This window comes from Seriola dumerili, unplaced genomic scaffold, assembly GCF_002260705.1.
Source record: "Seriola dumerili isolate Sdu_G_001 unplaced genomic scaffold, Sdu_1.0 BDQW01001449.1, whole genome shotgun sequence".
Classification (NCBI taxonomy): domain Eukaryota; kingdom Metazoa; phylum Chordata; class Actinopteri; order Carangiformes; family Carangidae; genus Seriola; species Seriola dumerili.
Genome location: NW_019175704.1, coordinates 803,865 through 810,836, shown reverse-complemented (window position 1 = coordinate 810,836; position 6,972 = coordinate 803,865).

Here is a 6,972-nt window from a genome sequence, read left to right as displayed (position 1 = left end):
AAAGTAAACTGTTTTCAGTGTCTGTCAGCAGGCCTTTGAGGAAGTAGCTCATTCAAAGTTTTAAAAAACTATGACCCATCCAGTGGTGGAGAATGCACTCGGATTGGAAGTACTGTAGCTGTAACAAAGTGTAGTAGTAAAGTAATCCATTACAAGTAAAAGTATTCCAGTATTATCAACAAAATGTACTTCAAGTATAAAAAGTAAAAATACGCATGAGGCAGAATGGCTTCTTCAAAGGTGGAAAAACACCAGCCAAATCAATTTTTTTTTTTTTTTTTTTACCACCTGGCAATGCTTAAGTTGTCACTAATAATGAACTGTGATGGCTCTACAAAGCATTAATGAATAACTTCATTAATATAAAGTCATTAGTTATGAATAATGTTGAAAGTGCACTTAGTGGAAAGGGTTACATATAATTATAATGTTTTTGACCCTGAGTGAATTTGAACTATTTTTATACATGAAAAAGTAGCATATCATCGAAATACATTAATTAAAGTACAAGTTTCTTAAATTTGAACAAAAGTAAATGTATTTAGTGACATTACAACTTGATCAAATAACATCTTGGCTGACAATAATTCCTTAATTTTTACTTTTTCCTCAGATAATCCAAACGTTTATTTGGAAAAATTTACCTTTACGAGTTCTTGATCCCGAGATGTGCCATCTAAAGATTGCCAAATGTGGAAGAAAGGAAAAAATGAATACAGATGTCTCTATTTTACAGCCTGTTTACATCTTGTGAACTCCAGCCCAAGGAAACCCGTTTCCTTTTATGTGTCTAATTAGATGGTGTGTGACAATATAGCCTTGTATAACTCTTTTAGCTCTCAACCACCAACCGCTCTATCCAATAAAGTTGATTTGAAGTCAGACTGAGTTAATATCTACGATCCAACATGACAATAACTCAGCAACTGAAACCACGGCTTAGACTAGAGAGAGATTTTGTGTGTTTGACCTTTCAACCTCCTTGCTACTGAAGTCCCTGCTCTGTTGAGGAAATGAACCCCCTGAACCAACCACTACATCATCATCAACCCAAAGCAGTTAATTCATGTTGGGCAAGAGGCAGCAAATGAGGTGAAGACTTGGATGATCTAAGTTAGTCTCAGTCTGATCTCTACTAAATCGATCAAAATGAATCATTGACTGTTGTTTGGTCATCTTTCTAATTATCCAGTGATACAAGGGCAAATAGTTTGTTGTTATGGTATTTCTTCAAGTGACCATACACAGTATTTTACAAAAACATTGAACCAAATGTGTGACTGCTTTACGGATCTTTAAAGCAAGTTTGAGCTCAGTGTTTAGTGGCCTGGTTTGTAAATGTACAGTTTTGGTTCAGAAAACAGTATTAAAAGACAGAGCTCAATGTCTCTGATTTAGCTTGGTTTGGGTGAGACTTCTGTTTGCCAGGGGAACAAGAAACATGACTCCAAGTGAACGATAATATTGCTGTGTAACTGTGGGATGTGTATCTAAGCAAGTTGGTAGCAAGGTCTCCATATCAACGTAAAGGATGATGTTAATGCAGTGTTTGCAGCTTTAGAGGGGCTATTTGTAAGTTTTCTCTGCCACCAAATATAGTTTCTTTTGTGGGAGCGGGTGGTGGTGATTGTCGCTTGACATGAGCTTTGGCCAACATTAGTTTCACAAGACAAGAGGTAATAATACACCCTCCGAGCAGTCCAACATTTTCAGGGCAGATTGGACTACTACCTGCTAACTTCAGTATGGGAAAAGAGATGATAGAGACCAGAGTTAACTGGCGTTGCTTTCCACCGATGGAGACGGCTCTTGGTGAGTAAAAGAATGAATTCTGATGCAGTGTTGTTGTTCCATTAAGCACCTAGCCCTGGTGTTATGTGACATGGCACTCATTACACCCACTGTGCTCTCTTTGCTAAAATGGTCAAGTACTAGTTTGGCACTTAAAAATATGTTTATTTGATTTCTTTGCCAAAATTAGATGATAAAATTGATACCATGTCTGTGTGTTACACAGAGCTGGACCAAGGAGGTGATTAACTTAGCCTAGCATACAGATTGTGGACACAGGGTGACACAGCTAGCCTGGCTCTGTCCAAAAATACACAGACTACCAACTCTAAAGCTCACTAAATAACATGTTGTATCTCATTTATTTGATTCATACACTAACAGACAAGTGATTTTACAGTGAGTTACCGCTGCAGTAGGGCCTAGGCTTCCTACTGGTTCCAGTATAAAGGGTAGCATTGCAGAAAGTCAAAGCCTAAATATCCACAACACTCAATTTGCGATCTGTATCTTAAATCGGAGTTATATGTAACAGTTATCCTATTTACATGTAATAAGTCTTCACTGTAGCGCTGAGGCACTCTTTGCGTCAGTGGTCTGTTTCGGCTGAGCTGGCTACCCAACCAGCATGCCTACCCAAGATACCACAACTGAAAATGGAGCGGCTCCCAAACGCCAACATCAAATCAGTGTCAGTCCGCCAGAGTCACAGCTTTTCATCCAGTCCTCATCATGGAATCAAACACAGCCTTTTCCAACCGCGCTAACAAGCTCAAGCTAACACCCTCAGGCCTAACCCAAAGTCTTAAAGATGATTGAAGCAACCAGAGGTGGCCTCTGCCATGTTTCCAAGCACCAAGCAACCCCAAAGCCTTATCCTATTAAACCACATACACTGTCTCATATGTTGCGCCACGAACAGACATGCAAAACTGGGGCGATTTTCCGTTAGAGAGCGAGAGATTATTGTAAAAGAAGTGGTGGGAAGGATGACAGTCAGACGGCAGAGGGAGAGATGTGGCGGTTTGGGACCATCTGTTTCTTGCTAAGTCAATGAAGGGAGGAAGAAAAGCTGAGCAGATACACTAAGCATTAGTGGTTAACCAACTACTAATGAGGGAAAAAGAAAAACATTGAACTCAGATGAAACCGTTTAGCATACAGTGGTGTACAATGTCCTTACTGGGTTTCGGGGAAAGATGGCCAACACTTACGTAAGCCACGTGTAATAACCAAGGAGATAAAAAAGAAGCGGAGGCGTGTGTGTTTTAACCCATCCTCAGAGTGTAGAGTGTGTTTTAACGTATGTTTCCCATACATGTACTTCTACGTCTGCTATGGTCAATGTCCGGGGCACTCGGCTCTGGTGTAGTCTTGGCATGTAAAGCTTGACCTTCCGCCAGGGTTTCAGGCTACAGGGTTTTCATTCCTCTGATCGCCTCTCTTTCCTCATCTACCCCCACCACCTTCCCCCTCAGAGCTCTGGAATAAATCCTGGGAAATGAGAGGGCCCCCTGCCCCCTTGCTGCTACTCATTCCCAGGTGCGCAAATCCCAGGTCAACCCAGGATCAGACAGTTACACTGCCAGAGTGTTAGAAAGAAGAATAATAAATGACAGCGGATAAAGAGTACAGGGGGATGTGAGGTGAGGAGCAGGAGAAAGGTGAGAAGTGGAGAAAGATAAAGAAACAAGATGAAATAAAAGACAGAGATGGAGAACAGGCAGTCAGACAAGGGAGCTGGTTTTGGGAATGTGAGCCATGCTGAAACCATTCAACTCAAATCAGCACCATGTGTCCTCCAGAGCCTTATTATCCCATAAATGAACTTTATTGAGGCAACAAAGTGCTTTGGAGCTCTGCAAAAACATTAAAGGGGCCTTGCCTGTCTCGGCCTGGAGCCAAGAGTAGTCCAGTTCCTCAAGGGACTAATGAAAAAAGAGGGGCCCCTGGCCTCGTGTTTGCTGCCCTCAGTGTAGCCTCACAAGCTGGCTGGCCGGTACTGCCTGAGTAATGGCCTATTAGTGACAGAGAAATAGTTAGCAATTACACCAAGGAGACAAATATGGCACAGACCTCTTGACTGACCTGACCTGTGGAATTAACCAGGAAGGAAGGATGAGAGACAAAAGGTAAAACAGCAGGAAGGAAGGAAGGAGTGGGGGGAGGGAGGAAAAGAAAATAGATGATACGACTGCAAGACTGGATGACCAGGCAAAGTAGGCAACTACTCCAGGGGCCCAAAATGCCCCAGTTTCACTGTGTCCTGTTTTGGTCATTTTGATTACTTCCAAATTTTGGGGGAAGTTTGCACCACTGACCTACAGTATCAACAGGTAAATGGCTGCATTTTTGTAGTGCTTGGTGCTTTGCAATTTGCCTCTCATTTATCACACTCAAACACTGATGGCAGCAATCTAACAAGGGGTGAGGTGCAGGTCTGCAATTTGTGGGGGGGTTAAGTGTTTCGTCCAATGACACTTCGACATGTGGACAAGAGGAGCTGGGGAAACGAACCACCACCTCTGTGGCTAGTCGTCCTACCTTGACCTGCTGAGCCATAGTGCTGAGCCACAGTGACCCTGTGGGTCCTGCATTACAACAAAATCTCATGGACCTGTCTTGTACAGGGGCCTTGTTCTCATATAGTGCAGTTTGTGATGTAAATTACCACAAATTATCTGATATACAGAAACTCTGTGCCAGGTAGTTTTCCAGTGGAAGAGTACTGGTTCATTTCTCCTATAGTGTGCTGTGAACACTGTACTTGAAGTACCAACTCTACTGATTTTACACATCAAAGTCTGTTTACAGGTCTAAGGGAATCTGACTACATGTGTGGGGAAAAAGTTGAAGTCTTGAAGTCTTTTGTGGCTCCAGAGGGAGCTGCACAAAATCTGATAAATGCCCTCAAGTGGTGTGACTTGAGCATCGGTCAGGTCTGAAGACTAAAACTTTGAAAATGAAATAAATCTGGGGTGTGGAGTTAGAAAGAACTGAGCTTAAGTTACCTCTGTAGCCCTGCTCCTCATCTCTGCTCGAGGCTTGTGGTTCCAGGTTATATTAGCCGCTACTAGCATAACACACCCATCCTTTGAAGTGGTTGAGGTGCCAGGTTTTGACAAAGAAGAAGAATGCGTGGGATAAAAAAAAAAAAAACAATAAAATGGAATAAAAACATAACTCTGTTTCTGCTGCATTGATTGTGATTCTCTTTTAAAAAACAGTCCATTGTGAATCCAACAATGTTAAAGGAGTGGAGTGCTCAAGCACTCTTTTAATGGGAACTTGAAGACATCAGGGGCCCAGCAGTTAATTTTAGGTCCAGGGGCCCCCAAACAGCTTAATGTGTTCATGCAGGACAGGAAGAATGGAGATAAAAAAAAACACAGGTGATGAAAGTGAGGGCAGAGAAGAAAAGAAGTTGAGAAAACAATTTCACATGTGGGGTAGTCACAACAAAAAGTTATAACAATTACTGTAAGGCATGACGAGAGGCCTCCGAGTCTCTGTGTGGCTAACAAAGCACAGCAGCTCCTCCAGGGAACGAGTGTTGGGAAGAGAGAAGAGCAGCTGCAGAGGTGGAAGACTGCTGCGTGAGATAACAAACGTTCGTGACAGCTCAGAGGACTGGAAGCAAAGATGTGGGCGTGTATCTGATGTGTATATAACCACCCACCTGCTTCCTCAGCCAGTTTACCACTCATGAGGCATGCGGTGGATGGCCGGGACTTATTCCAACATAAATAACGTCTCTGATCCTTCTTGGGATGACGAATTTTATAAAGATGGGATTCTTCGCGGCCGGGGAGGGGGTTACAATGGTTAACCAAATGGCCGCAAGTGGATGTATGGAACTGATTAGGACCCTGGAAATGAGATTAAAGAGAGATCTACCAACAGATTGAATTGTATTTGCCATAATTGCTGAGAACAGCTTATTCAGTGCAGACCGCAAAAAAGAGAATCATAAAACCAAGAACGGAGGAGGAGTGTAGAGGAGGGAGGGCTGCCACTTGAAACCAGCAAGCTTTTCTCAAAGAAATCAAACCCAGGACAAGTCTTGTATCAATTAGAGAGTGTGTGCATGATGTGTGTTTGTGTGTGTGTGAACAGAGGATGGGATAAGGGCTGGATTAGCTCTTAATCATAAACTGAGTTCTGCTTGAAGGTTGTATTAATGATTTTTTTTTGTAGTATTAGTAATCTTGATTATTTTCAAAAGTAAAGCCCAATTCACCCACACTGTACTTTTTAAAAGGAAAATTCCCCTGTGCTCAGTGACTGTGCATGCCATGAATTTATCTGAAATGAGACAACTGAAAGAGCCCTGACCTCTGTTCTCAGCATCCTGTTGAAAAGAGCTTTAATGAAAAATAAATCTGGTGAAGAGAAAAAGAGCAACAGACAAATCAATAGAGGCACGGGTTCAAAGATAAAAGTGAACGCTGTGTGCCAAAGAGCTACTCGCTCTCATTCCTGGGTTGATTGTACTTAAAGTGAAACCACATGAACTGAGCTGTTCTCACAAGGGAGGTAAGAATGTGTGGAGCTAAGAGCGCACATATACTGTACAACTTACAGCTCCTGAAAACTTGGAATTTCTCTGTAATGTTGAATATTTGTGACTAAAGGTTGTATCTGTGATTTTGTGGGCGTCATTTGATCACATTTGATTGACTGTTGTCTGACAACATCAGAAAAATACCTCATGACTGCTATCCAATAAATCCTTAAGGGCCTGGTTGATGCAAAGATGTTTGTGACAAAACCCAGTCCTCTTCAAAACCACAAATACAGAAATCTCTCATGTAAAATAACCTAAACTTTTCTGACTTTGGCAGAAGTGTGTGTTTAACAACATTGCTCACAGTAAAAAGCTGATTGAGAAAATAGGTTTTCAGGCAATAACCGTGTCAGCAGCTCTGTGAGGCTGTACGCACAGGGGTGCTTTGAGCTAAATGCTAATGTCAGCATGCTAACATACTCTGAAGCAGGTATATATGTACCACGAGCGCAGGCTGATGGGAATGGCATTAGTTTTGTAGGTATTTGGTCATAATTTCAGTCATTTACATAATATTATTTTTTGTGAAACTAAAACTCATTGCCTGTGTTTTCTGTCTCCTGGATTTACTGGATCACCTCCTCTCATTAGACTGTATAATAGAAATTTGCAAT